General features: G+C 40.0%; 1 pseudogene; it reads right to left on the bottom strand.

Moving 5' to 3' along the window:
* Window positions 1-10,451: 10,451 nt before the first annotated feature.
* On the bottom strand, window positions 10,452-11,901 carry LOC133065441 (sorting nexin-7-like; annotated as a pseudogene).
* Window positions 11,902-12,772: the final 871 nt, after the last annotated feature.

Genomic DNA, 12,772 nt, shown 5'->3' with positions numbered 1-12,772 from the left:
CTCTGTGGGGAATTCTGTTCCTTAAATATTTGGAGTGGAGTTGCTGAGGTTTAGGCTACATGAATCTCCAATGGCAGTCTCTTTGTTTGATATCATTTATTATTTTCAACCTTTATTTGGATTTAGTCTGTGGTTCTTATTCAAACCCCTTGAATTGCAGTCTTAGCTCATCAATTTTCAGCCCTTCTTCTCTAATGAAAATGTTTATAATTATAAATTTCCTACTATAAACCTCTTTAGTCACATCCTACAGGTTTGGCATGCAGTATTATCATTATCATTTTTATTACTATTATTTGAAACATTTATTATTTTTACTTTGATCCATGACATTTTTAGAAATACATTTTTAATACTTGCAACTATATGTTTTTTAGACTTGACTCTATATTATTGATTTTTAATTTAATTAGCTTTTTTAAGAGTGTATTCAGTATGGTATCGATTTTCTTGTCTAAAATGTTATCCTTGTTCAGGATTTTAATTCCATTGTGTTTTCTTAGCCACAGAATTAATTTGTTGTTATTTTAATGTGGTAAAGTCAATATTTACTTATATTTACTCACATTTGCCAGGTTTTTTGACTCACATTTTCTTCTGGCATTACACTCTCCCTTTGGGGATCAATTTTATTTTTTCTGATGTATATTCTTTAAGTGTTACTCTAATGAGAGTTTGTGGTAAATATTTTAAGAGTTTTAAACTTTGTCAGAAAATGTGATTATTTTGGTATTATGGGTTGCACACATTCTTTTCCAATGAAGCAAATATTCTTTATCATAGCAAATATTCTTTATCCAGGAAATATACACATGTATTTAGGCTTCCCAGGTGGTGTTAGTGGTAAAGAACTCATCTGACAAAGCAGGAGACGCAAGAGACTTGGGTTCAATCCCTGGGTTGGGAAAATCCCCTGGAGGCGGGCATGGCAACCCATTCCAGTGTTCTAACTTGGGAAATCCCCTGAGCAGAGAAACCTGGTGGACTATAGTCCATGGGGTCTCAAAGAATTGGACACTACTGAAGTGACTTAGCATGCATGCACGCACATATATGAATGTATGTAAGTGTAATGAAGTACTATATATTTATATAGATATAGATATAATGATGAAATGTATACCCCTCTAAAAATGCTTTATCAGTATAAGCTTTTTGGAGTGAAACAAATACTGACTTGTTCAACATATATCTATCGAGCACATCCTATGGACTGCCTAGGCTCGGTTCTAAAGATTCAGAGATAAAATGCAGTCCTGACGCTCAGGGATTGCACAGAACCATGTAGAAAATTTCATGAGGGGGATATTCACTTTGGACTCCAAGAGCCACAGGCAAGTTTTCTAACTGAGTCAGAAGAGAAGAGACCAAGTAGAAAAGCTTTTTTGAAGGTTCACACTGGAACTGAGTCATCAGGAATGACTATGACTTTAATCAGATCTGGAGAAAAGAGAAATGAGAAGGAATTAAGGTGGAAGGCGTCTGGTATGAAGGACTGAGCTGCCCCCGGACCAGAGGTGCTGCTGGGGAGCCTCCTGCAGAGACGTGGAGACTCTCAGCTGCTACCCCTGCCGCTGTGGACAGTTCTGCCTGCCAGGAACTCATTATCCTGCTCCATCAGGGTTCCTAATCTGAGATGCATCTATGAGATAAGAAAGGAGACATTTCTACTCCCCACAACTGTTGCAGAAATGAATTCAATGCAACTTGTCACATGGTCAGTATTTCCTCAACAAGCCTTGGATCCTCATCGACACCCTCAACCCCCTCCATCCTTTGGGAAAACACACAGCTCTGCCATCCCTTCTCTCTAATGTTTTTGGCAGTGGTTCTCAAAACCACCAGGGAATTTTGATGTTCATTTCAGAGATTTTGATTTTATTGGTTTGCAGTATGGCCAAGACATCTGCATTCAAAAAAAAAAAAAAAAAAAAAAAAAATCCAGGTGACTCTAGTGTGCATCAGCAATAATAACCACTGGCTTATACTCTCTGTTTGACCAGTCGGTTAGCTTTCCTCAACTAGCTGTGCTTAGTCGCTCAGTCATGTCCGACTCTGTGCGACCCCGTGGACTGTAGCCCACCAGGCCCCTCTGTCCACAGGGATTCTCCAGGCAAGAACACTGGAGTGGGCTGCCATGCCTTCCTCCAGAGATCTTCCCAACCTAGGGATCAAACCCAGGTCTCCCGCCTTGCAGGAGGATTCTTTGCCATCTGAGCCACCAACGAGGCCCAAGGATACTGGAGTGGGTAGCCTATCCCTTCTCCAGGGGAACTTCCTGACCCAGGAATCGAACTGGGGTCTCCTGCATTGAAGGTGGATTTTTTACCAGCTGAGCTACCTGGAAAGCCCTTTCTTCAACTATGGTTATACCAAAAAACAGACAAAAAATTAAGCCTCACCAAAATTAATTTGAATGATTATGTCCTCAATTCTATAGTCATGGCATTTAAGTAGTGATTTTCAGTTCGTGGGAGAGGAATCAGACAGCATTAGACTGAATTTTCTCATGGAGAGAGGTGATGTTTATAATTGTTGAAAGATATGTCAACAACCAGTGGTAAGTTAGTAAATCGGCTCTCTATGGTAGGGGAAAAAAGCCCTGGGATGGTTGCACCTGCCGCTCTCCATGATGCAAATACTCTACCATGACTGATGTTAACCCACCAAATACTTAAGAAAAAGATCACAACATTCCTGAATAGTTAAAAACCAGCTTCCACAACCAGGTATCACAAATTGGCAGGGTCTTCCTCCAGTACACCAGACATTTCTTGAGAAATTCATCTATTTAGTGTATAGACTAGACCCCACAGACTGTAGCCCACCAGACTCCTCTGTCCACGGAATTCTCCAGGCAAGAATATTGGAGTGGGTAGCCATTCCCTTCTCCAGGGGATCTTCCTGACCCAGGGATTGAACCTGGGTCTCCGGCATTGCAGGCAGATGCTTTACCATCTGAGCCACCAGGGAAGGCCCTGTAACACCACAGTCATCAGCTATGAAAGAGTGAGACATGGATGCAAGAAAAGAAACAGCTATAAGATTATGCAAAGGATTCTTTGAAAGAATCTTGCATATCACACAGTGAGGAAAACCAAATCTCAGAATCAGAAATCATAATGCTACTTTTGTTCTTTAAATCTTGGTTGAAAACAAGGATAAGTGTCCAGAGTAGAAACAGTTGGCTCTTCCTCTCTTTTATTGAACAAAAACATTCACATTCAAAAGACCCCATAGTATATTTTTGGACTCAGAACACTTGGAAAACTTGTGAATCACCCTCACATAAGTACAGATATTCTAACAAGGTGGAGATCTGAGAAAATAGCACATGATATTGAAAATAGTGGGAAAAAGAGACCAGACTCTATGCCTCGGAAATACTAACATGCTATAAAAGTAAATTAGAGATTTGGGAAAATTTACTTGAAAGAAAAGAAGACCCGGGATTTTGCTGACAGTCCAGTGTTTAGGACTCTTCACTTCCACTGCAAGGGGCATAGGTTCCATCCCTGATTGGGAAACTAAGATTTCACAAGCCAGGTGGCACAGACAAAACAAAAAAAAGAAAAGAAGACCTAGGAATTCATGATTGCTATTTCCAAATAATTGTCTAAGTAGGAGTTCAAATGACACGAAATGGTTATGAACACTGGGAAATGTGTTCACGTCTAAACACAAGGATGGACTTTTTAAAACAGCTTTGAAAGGTGGCAAACATTTTGCCAGAGGCTGGGCGATATCTAGTGATGCTATTGGAAGGAACCAGATATCAAATGAGGAAAGGCTACACCGGACTATCTTTCAGAATCTGACCAGTCCTGTTCCCCAAGATTATATTAACCATGCTAGGAGGTGGATGTGCTGGCAAAGGCATGGTCCCTGTCCTGGGCCAGGCAGAGCTGGGCTGTACAAGACTTCATCATAACTCAGAATGGAGCTTAGTTTAAAATCTAAATTTTTTGATGCTAGAAATTTCCATTTAACAATTTCAGACCATGGGTAAGCGAAACTGGGGATAAGAGGAAACTATAAGTTATTCCCTCTTACTTCCTTTGAAAGAAAATGTAAGTTACATCTGACATTTAAAAACATTTACAAATAAGCAGAGTGATCTGTATTTCTTATCAATGATTTTGTCATCAAAACTTGCTTTGCCAAGAAGTTTATGTAAGTGCAGTTTAAATATATCTTCTTTCCATAGTATTTGGTCATCCTCACGTTGCCTATTTTACCTTAATGTAATTAACACTATATTTATCATTTTTATGGCATAGCATCAAACCTCAAAACCCTTTATGGTTTACTGTAAACAAATATTGATTGTCCTTCTTGAGGCTGTGGTTTGCAGGGGCTAGCCTGGTCTCGCCTAGGATGAGCTGGTCTTGTTTCAGGCTGTGGATTGCTTTCAGGACTGCTACACAATCTCCTATTTTCTTTGGTCTAGCAGTCACATGGGGTGTGTTCCTTTAATAGCAGAGCACAAGGGACGCTTCCATCTAAAACTCACCTGCTACGACAGGGTAACTCATAGCCCAACACCAAAGATGTGGGAAAATGTACACCCCAATGTCATATCATGCAAAATCACACAGCGAAGTTAAACTGAAAAGACTAATTCAATCAAACAAAAACTGTATCTGCCCAAGATTTTGTGGATTTTTCTTTGCTGTGGCTATAAGGTCACTTCCTTTAGAAATCAAATTTTTAAGCCAGATTAAACTCAGAGAGTTGGACCATAAAGAAGTTTGAATGTCGAAGAATGGATATTTTTGAACTGTGGTGGTGCTGGAGAAGACTCTTGAGGGTCCCTCGGACAGCAAGGAAATTGAATGAGTCAATCCTAAAGGAAATCAGTCCTGAATATTCATTGGAAGGACTGATGCTGAAGCTGAAACTCCAGTACTTGGCCACCTGATGGGAAGAGTTAATTCATTGGAAAAGATCCTGATGCCAGGAAAGATTGAGGGCAGGAGGGGAAAGGGGCAACGGAGGATGAGATGGTTAGATAGCAGCATCCGACTCAATAGACACGGATGTGAGCAAACTCCGGGAGACAGTGAAGGACAGGGAGGTCTGGCACACTGCAGTCCATGGGTTTGCAAAGAGTTGGACACAACTTAGTGACTGAAAAATAGCAACATTGAACACAGTCTCTGAGTCTGATATATTAACAGCTATGGAGCATGCCATACACCATTGTTCATTATGCCTTTACTAAAATGCTGCCAGGACTATAAAGTTACCAAAGGTGAAAGTGAAAAGTGTTAGTCTCTCAACTGTGTCTGACTCTTTTCAATGCCATGGACTGTAGTAAACCAGGCTCCTCTGTCCAAAGGATTTCCCAAGCAAGAATATGGGAGAGGGTTGTCATTTCCTTCTCCAGGGGATCGATCTTCCCCTCCCAGGGATTGAACCCAGGTCTCCTGCATTGCAGGCAGATTCTTTACAGTCTGAGCCACCAGGGAAGTCCTAAATTTATCAAAAGGAGATACTATTATTCACCATCCAAACGAGGGACTCTCAAGTCAGAGTTCTTACTCAGAGCAACAAACTTGTTCATGAAGGTAAATCTGAGCAGAAAAGCAAATGATAAGAAAGGACCTTGTGAGTGGAGGTCACTGTCCCACAGGGTTTGGCATCCTGTAGCCACTCCACTGGTATTCTTAGCATATATAAACTAGCCCCTCGTGTACTTTTTGCTTCTGAAATCCAATAGAATCCAACACACCACTGGCCACATAGGTGATACCTCGTCTGCTGATGGCCCCTTGTCTTGACTCCAAGTTTCTCACCAACTTTCATATTCGAATATTTTTAAAAATTAATTTTATTGGAGTATAGTTTCTGCTGCATAGCAAAGTGAATGCTATACATATACCTATATCCACTAATCTGAGATTCTTTTCCCATATAGATCATTACCGAGTATTAAGTAGAGTTCCCTTTTGCTATACACTAGGTCCATATTAGTTTTCTATTTTATATATAGTAGTGTCCATGTGTCAATCCCAATCTACCAAATTATCCCTCCCCTCCCCTTTCCCCCTTGGTAACCATAATTTTTTTTTCTATTTCTGTGACTATTTCAGTTTTGTAAATAGGTTCATTTGTATCAGGTTTTTTTTTTTTTTTTTAGATTCCACATCTAAGCAGTATCAAATGATATTTATCTTTGGCTTACTTTACTCAGTATGATAATCTCTAGATCCAGCCATGCAGCTGCAAAGGACATTATTTCATTCTGTTATGTGGCTGAGTAATATGCCATTGTATACATGTACCACATCTTCTTTATCCATTCTTCCATGGAACAGTTAAGTGAGTTCTTCTCGCCTGTCTACTATTCAATTTATTATCCATCACCTCCATCCACTGAAATCTCACTTCTGCCTTTCTGCACTCATCAAATTCACTGAAGGTCTATTGTCAACTCTAATGTATGGTTCTTAGCCTTTATTTTATAAGACTTATTTGATACCACTGTCCAACCCCTTTGTGAAAGGCTCAGCATTCTTATTTCTGGAATGCCACCTTTTGCTGGTTCTTTTCATATCTCAGCAGTCATTTATTCTGCTCATTTAGCAGCTCTTTTAGGTCCTGCCATCCTTCTAAATGCGCAGGTTGCTCAAAGTTTTCAGTCAGCTCCCTGCTCATCCTTCTTATATCCTGTCCTCTGTGATAATAGCCACTGTTGTGCCTGCTTCCTTTCTTGTTTCTTTTCAAATGTGTCTCCAGGCTAGAGTTTGTCCCAGGGCTGCAGACACACAAGAAACTCGCCTCCCAGCATCGCCCACTGTATGTTCCTAAGCACTTCACATGTGTCCAGCCCAAATGAAATGCAATTGTATTTCCCCATAAATGTCTTTCTTTCCTTATGTCACTATGTTAGTCTGTAAAATTACCATCTCTCTAGTCTCAAACTGACGTGTTGATGGCCACAGTTGGCTCTGCCCTGTCTTGTTTTCTCCACATTCCATGAATTACAAAGTTAAAGGGCATTGTCTCCCAAATACTTTTTTTAGATCCTTTTCTCTTTTCTATTCCTGGCGCTCTACTAATAATAGCTACAATGTATCAATTACTTAGTATGAGCCAGTTCTTATGCTAGCATTTCACTTTTTATTTTGTGCTTGCTTTCTCAGGCAAATATTAATTTCTCTATGTTACAGATGATAAGATAATCCATAGATTTGGAAGATGAGAAAAATTAGACTCCAAAAAATTAAGTTCCTTGCCTGGGGTTGTGATTCAAAAATGTCTCAGTTCAAAGTCTAAGCAGGTTCTTTTTCTTATCTCCTCTCCTCTTGTGGGCAAATAGTGTGTATTTGTTTTGAATAATCTACTATATTCCTAATTCTCTTAAATGCTTCAGTATCCCAGGACCTGGGCCAGATGCTAGAGATAGAAATGTGAATAAGACATCTTTTCTGCCCTCAGTAACTGAAACATTCACCGTTTCTGAATAACAGAGAGACATGCATGCATGCTAAGTCACTTCAGTCGTGTCCAACTCTTTTTGCAACCCCATGGACTGTAACCCACCAGGCTCCTCTGTCCGTGGAATTCTCGAGGCAAGAATATTGGAGTTGGCTGACATTTCCTTCTCCAGTTATAAATAAAAAATTCATGCAAGAGATACCAGTTTTTGGTTAGTCTACAGATTTGGTGACATTGTAATTTATATTATTAAACCCTAGAATGATCACGTTTGGGGGTATTCCTATAAATTATTTGGGTGACTCAAGCTAAGAACCACATTGATCCCAAGTAACTAGGTATTAACTAATTATTTTTATCACAGTTACCAAGACAATTTCTATGTGCTGCTTCAGGCTAGGTTAATATGTCTCATTTAGAAGGACTACACATTTTTAAAAAGATAAGTTTCAGACGTGAAGTTAGATGGTTCAGGCTGAAGAGAGGAATTTCATCAGCTTGTCATCTTCCCAACAACACCCAGATCAACACTCCCCGGGGGAGTCCATGTGTTAGAGCCGTTCCTTCTCTGCTACCTTCCGAGATGGAGCTGTACCAGCTCCACTTTTAAGTAGTAATCAGCAATAATGTATTGCGTGTTCCTTAATGTCAGGATTGGTGATTTAGTGATTGATTATCTGACTGCTGTGTAGTGCTTAAAATAATCCAAATGCAGGAAGTAAATGAGTTGATGGGGAGGAAATTCTGTCATGCAAATTCACACAGTCCAGACCTTCACTGTCACACTCATTGCTGGCAGCAGAAGTGGGTCACCGGAGTGGCTGGCCCCTGATAATTTATTTTCTCAGACATACCATCCATATTCATGATATCCTGCTGTTTGTCTGTCACCTCCAAGAAGCCCTCTCTAGCTTCAGAATCACAATTAACAGAAAACATGCACATTTAGCCAATGAATATAGGATTTTTTTTCCAGGCTTTTACTCTCGATCAGAAACAGCAATTATTTGTCCATAAGGTACTCTTACCATGTTAGTTCATGGACAGTCAGGTACAATGTTCCTAGGAAAAAGTACCCATGAGAGGAAAATATTTATTCATTCATTTTAGAGTTCTGGGGCTTGCTAAACTGCTAACCATTCTGTCCTAGTCAACATGAACAAATGCAGATTATGCAGATAAATACACACAGCGAAACATAGAGGCACAGCCCAGTTTTGTGTCCACATTTTATCTTTCAGGCATAATTAATGCTGACGGGATCATGATAGTTGCGACCAGCATAACAGAACTGGGGCAAAGGCCTCTGTCAAACAACATTTTGTTCACTGTTTTTTTTTCCCTCCCTGAGAGTATGATGTGATTTATTAGCAGATAGAAGATGGTATAATTGCTTTCTCCAGAGGATTGCACCTTGATCAGTTTCCCTAAGTGACTAAAGATGACTACAACAGGTAGATACAGACATAGGAATATAGATCAATTGGCGGCAGCATTTATTATTTGCAAAGATTGCTTGCATCAAACAAGTATGCTTTTGCAAGAAGTCTTTCCCTTCTAACTCAGGGAAGCCGGTTGGATCTCTGGTCCAAGAGCTAAGATCCTAGGTACCTCACATGCAAAAAAACAAAACAAAACAGAACATAAACAACAGAAGCAATTTTATAACAAATTAAATAAGGACTTTAAAAATGGCCTAACAAAACCCTACGTGAAATAATTAAAATGGTGAAAAATATTAGAAAGTTTGTCCAAAGCCTCTACATATCCTTTTTGATATGTACAAAGAAAAGGATTAACTCCATCCATGATATTTGAGTCAGGGAGGCACTGATTAATTTAATATTCTGACTGGATGAGCAGTGGAGCTTTAATGGCTGTTAACTCTTTGGCAAGTAGCTGTGAGAGGGTGATAATGAGGTTAACATTCCAAGGACCTGATCTGCTTTGTCGCTGTATTTAATTACTACATTGATGCCAAATAGTGCTCACTCAGAGTTTTCGAGGTGGGACACTGTGAATCCACATTCGGGTCAGTGGTGGGGCCTGCTTTAGACAATTGTAGAAAATGGGCTGTTTATTAATTGCCCTCCACAGGGTTCCCACGTTCATGAGGAAGGTGTGAGTCACTGCTTGAAATCTACCTGCTCCTCCTCCATCCAGTCTTTGGTGAGATAGAAGCACAGAACTGAATCTGTATCTACCCTTCAACTATTTACAAAGCATTTTGACAGTCATCACGTCACTTGATTATTCCTTGAAACCCCGTGAATGTAGTCTCATCATCCCGATTTTATACGTGACGGAAGTCAAAGACGGCCACAGGTTGGCTTGAGTCATGTACCTTTTGTTTAGAAAGTCTGGGCTTAAACTCAGGCCTCTGCATAACATCCTGAAGTGTATTTAGTCCAGGACAGATAGTCTAAGGCCAGGTATTCATTTATTATCTTTCAGCTGTCAGGATGGATAAACAGGTAAACTTTCTCAGACAAGTTAGGAAATAAAGAGAAAGAGTCCTCTTTGATGTGAAAAGCTCTATGAAAACATTTCCAAAGAATTACAGGACAGGTCTAATTTAAAATAGATTAAGGAAACCGAAGATGAATCAGTGCTATGCCAGGCCCTGTCTTTGGAGCCAATGACCTGGAAGGCAGAGAAGATAGCACACCTTTGTCTTCTCTGTTCTCACTGATATAAAGGACTTGTTCTTTTTTTTTTTCATGTTAAACTTTTTATTAAAACTGAGTCTTTACAATATATTTAAAATGACATGTTCCACAAACAAATATTTAAGAAAAAAAACTTTTTTATGTATAATTATAATTATTCGCACACAAATTTAAGAACATAGTTAAAACTAAGCTAAATATTTACATGTGTGTGTGAGTATATATATATGTGTGTGTGTGTATATATATATATACACCTCCAAATTTATATCAATGATATGGAACACCTGAGCTTTAAGTTGTCGGTTTTCCAGATAGTGTGAAATACTTTTCATCCACTTTAGAAAGGATCTAGCCCATTGAGAAAGAATAACTTTGGTTAACAGACATTATCTTTCAAAGATCACATAGAGGTCTTCAATGAGATTACAATTTATCTTCAGAGGCTTCTTCCAAGTGGAGATCTGTCTGTGATGTAAGGAAGGATTCCCATGTAGCAAGGCACTGTTCATAACAGAGGATGTTCTTTTCGGCCATATTTGTAAATGCTGACTTGATAATCATTTTGCATGTTTTGTTTGCATCTTTCTCTATCTGCTTTCAGGGTATTATTAGCACACTCCACTTTATCTTCCATTTTCCAATCTCTTCCGTAAGCAGGTCAGTATCTGCCTTTTGGATGTCAAAGCTTCAACTCTGGAATCCAGTTCTGCCTGTATTTGGTCTCTTCTTGTCATGACAGCCATTAACATTTCACTATAAAGCACATACCTGTGTATAACAGGAAGCAGGGCCTCCGAGAGTCCAGACGTCCGTTTTTCGGTGGCCTTACAGCATTTGTCAACGCAGCTGGCAACACTTTTTAGAGTATCCGCCAGATCTTCTTCCGATGCCAACCACAGAATACGAATTGGGCCATACTCTTTCATTTCATCGAAATATTCCCATTTTTCCTTGTAGATTCTCTGAGATATTTTATCTATCAAATTTATTTTCTGGCTAAATATTTCAATGAAGTTATTCATTTCCATGAACTCCTTGGGGTGACTTTTAACTCCTCTCATTGACAATGCAACCACTCTATCTGTCCCATCCTGCTGAGTAATCCAGGCCCTTGCTTCTTGTAAGAAGAGTTCCCAAGCTTGTGCAGTAAGAAAAATTTTCAAGTTTTCATTAAATGTTAGAGTTCGATAATCAGCAATCCGGTTCAAAAACTTGAGCAATCCCTTCCTGCGTGTCTCAATGACGTCATTATTAAAGCATTCCACCATTCCTTTCACTATAAACTTTTCCGGCAATGGTGGAATAATCAGAGTCGGGTGTGCTTCTTCCAAGTTTTTCTTTCAACCAAAGGAAATCTTGATAACGTCTCCTAACTTCAAATTCACTGGAGTCAAATTCCCCACGAGATGTCTTAGTAATAATCCTGTAAGTAATAAAAGTTTCAATTGTAGTAACATGGCTTTCAGGTTCATCGACTGTAATAAAAAGATCCTTCAAATCTGGCTCATCTTCAAACTTGACTTGGTTTATCATCGATAAAGGGGATGTAGGCATCAGCAGGCCGAAGGAATTCGTGTCCATCAATGAGGCAGCCTTACTGAACACCTTCAAGTTGTCCTCGTCCTCGTCCAGATCCAGCACCTCCGCCTGCAGCAAGGCGGAGGAGCAGATGCTGCCGGGGAGGGGGGCGTCACCCCCCCACCCGCAATCCCAGGCTGTCCCCGCCGGCACCCCCACCCGGGAGGCCCCAGGAACGTGCCTGAGATGCCCGGCACTCACTCTCCATCCGGAGAGTGCGGCCAGGCTTCCCCCCCCCCCGGCTTGCCCGTTGGTTCCCGCGCACCCAGCGCCTCCCGGGCCGGCCCCGCTCCAGCCCCACGTCCGCTGCGCAGACGCAGAACTGCCTGAGCCCTGATACAAAGGACTTGTTCTTTAAAGCTTTTGTTCAATATTGATAAACTATAATGCCATATGTTTTCAGGCTTTCCTATATTTATAAATTAATATGCAACTCCATACAAACAGGCGAGTTATACTTCAAAGTGGACCTAGTTTTCAACCTCCAGATTCCTTCACACCCCCTTATGGTTAGGATGCCTTTTACCTTTTGTTAGTGAAGTTTTTGACTGGCAGGTGCAGTCCACCGATAACTTGTTTTTCTTTATAGAAGTCAATATGATCATTCAAGACTAGTCACTTACAGAAATATTGGAGTATGACTTCTTCATTCAATAACTCATTTACCTGACAAAGAAAATTATTAGATACTGCATCTGATGAAATGTGGAAAATTAATTATAAAAGAAAAAGAAAAAAAAACTAAGACATCAGGCAAATAAGGCAACATTAGGTTATTTTATTGGCTGTGTTTCCTTTTCATGTGAAAAATCATTTTGCATATTGGCATTAAATGGACAGAGAGAGGAAAGGTCACTTGAAATAATTACTAACTGGGAATAATTTCAGAAGTGTGTAGCTGGTGCTTTCTTGGGTATATTGATGTTCTGCGTGTTCATAAAGCTGATACCCATTTCACAGCTTACAGCATGAAATGTTGTCTTGAAAATGAGACGTATACTTGGGTAAATCTGTCATCGGGCAGTCGCCCTGCCAACAGCGGGACTAACAGAAGATAGCTGTGAGCTGTAGCGTGGACA

The sequence above is a fragment of the Dama dama genome, chromosome 11, assembly GCF_033118175.1.
Source record: "Dama dama isolate Ldn47 chromosome 11, ASM3311817v1, whole genome shotgun sequence".
In the NCBI taxonomy this organism is placed as follows: Eukaryota; Metazoa; Chordata; class Mammalia; order Artiodactyla; family Cervidae; genus Dama; species Dama dama.
Note: the sequence above shows the minus strand (reverse complement) of the source record. Positions and strands in the feature narration are given on the sequence as shown.